This window comes from Buceros rhinoceros, unplaced genomic scaffold (assembly GCF_000710305.1).
Source record: "Buceros rhinoceros silvestris isolate BGI_N320 unplaced genomic scaffold, ASM71030v1 scaffold22416, whole genome shotgun sequence".
Lineage (NCBI taxonomy): Eukaryota > Metazoa > Chordata > Aves > Bucerotiformes > Bucerotidae > Buceros > Buceros rhinoceros.
Window position 1 is genome coordinate 6,232 of NW_010416187.1, and position 385 is coordinate 6,616.

A 385-nucleotide genomic window follows, 5' to 3' on the forward strand; every position below is an offset into this window, starting at 1 on the left:
GGATGGCAGAAGACCCGCTCCTCCTGCCCATCCCTCCGCGCAGCGCAGCGGGGAGAGGAGCGCTATGCTGCCATGTGCCAGGGGCTTGCTGATGTCCGGGAAAGGCAGGGCTGAGCCACCCAGTCTGCTGGCCAGGAGACCCCGAGCTGCAGGCAGAGTCATCCGAGGGCTGCAGCAGGCAGGATGGCTGGAGGCAATCCCGGTTTCTCACTGGGACTCGCACCAGTTCACCCAGTGAGAGCAAAACTTGCGTGTTGGGTTGGGTTGTTCCGCTGGAAGGTGGAGTCTCCGGTGAGCGCTCAGGCTCCTCCGCAAAGCCTGGGAGCTGTGGACGAGCCCCGCTAGGAGGGTGGCCGGGCTTGGGACGCAGCGGCTCCCCGGGGCG